This window comes from Phaethon lepturus, unplaced genomic scaffold (genome assembly GCF_000687285.1).
Source record: "Phaethon lepturus isolate BGI_N335 unplaced genomic scaffold, ASM68728v1 scaffold33380, whole genome shotgun sequence".
Lineage (NCBI taxonomy): Eukaryota > Metazoa > Chordata > Aves > Phaethontiformes > Phaethontidae > Phaethon > Phaethon lepturus.
The window spans coordinates 21515-23027 of NW_010510379.1; positions in this window are offsets into that span (position 1 = coordinate 21515).

The following is a 1513-nucleotide window of genomic DNA, read 5'->3' on the forward strand; positions in this document are numbered from 1 at the left end:
CTTATGACACAGGCAACTTCATAATTTCCTATGGAAAGTAAATTCAAGTCAAGTAGACTTGAAAAAAAGGTAACTATCTATTTCTAGAGTATATAACGGAGCACCTGCTATACCAGAAGTCAGTCTCTTTCCTTTTTAAAGTAATTTTATAACCTGCTAATAATCATGGGTGATACAAGACCATTTAAATGCCACTTTGAAGCCTCAGCCCTGAATTGAACAAAGCACAGTCCTTGCAGGCTATCTTTATAAGTAAAAACTCTGACATTATTATATGCTGAAATTTCAAGAGCTCCAACTTTTTTTCAGTGTAATGAGCTTTTCACTACATCCCATGTTAATTGTTGTGAATAGCCAATATTATCCCATGATGTTTATTACGAAACTAGGCCAAATATGCACGTGACTATACATAACTGTTCTCCTTTCATGTATTTCATGAGGTTCTGATCCTATATTCATTTATATCTCCCTGTTGCATACTAAAAAGAAATACAGCACATTTATTTCAAGAGATATTCAGGTTCAACTAACCTACTAATTCATTCTAGGTCTGTATTTAGGAAATGTCTGCCAATGAATCACGGAAAATTAGATGGATTATTTTTATAACTACAGTGAACCATGGAAAAAAATGTGTAACATTGCTTCAGATTCCAGCTTGCACCAAAATGCTTCTAAAATATTGAATAAAAATGTCAGAATGATAAATTTTATCTTCAGGGTGACAGCATCAATCATCTGGTACACCCAGCAAACTGTTAAAACAAAATTAGGTTCAAACGCATGAAGGATGAAATACGACTTGTTTTCACAAGTATTTAGTTCCTATGAGTTACAGCTGATGTGTGCTGAGAAGGCCATGGCAATGAGGCCAACCAGGAACATCTCGCCAATCCACCCTCCAGATCTCAGTCTATCCACTTACATAGCAGTTCTAATACTGTTTTTTCTGAATGAACAATCCCAGCAGAGTATCTTCAGGTGATCGTGGTGAAGTCCTTCCATTTCAAATGTAAGCATAGTCTTTTTGTTGCAGTCTTTTGCCCTTTTTTTCCCTTCCAAAGACCATATATGCAAGCAACCCCCATTAAGTTCAAAATAAACTGCATCCCCATAGCAGGAATAAGCATTCTTACTACTGTTCTTTTCCACTCTTTCTGTGAGACATGCTTAATTTTTGAAACTAAAGCTGCACTGTCAACACAGCAGAAAGCTGCAAAAAATACCAACTTCTCTATCCTTGATATCCGCCAAATCACTTTCTTGCAACATGATCTGACCTGAACAGCTGAGGTTCCAAATGTTTTCATCTTTCTTGCTCTAGTTTGTCCCTTCCTGAAAATACCATTTGTTAGACATGGAATATCTGCAACTGCTATATGCAACCTTTTATAGTGTATAGATAACTCCATCTATTGCATCAATAAGAGTTGAAATTATATTTAATCTGCAGATGCCAAAACCACTAGTGCATTCATAAAACTGTACTCAAACAATCTGTGGAAAAGAC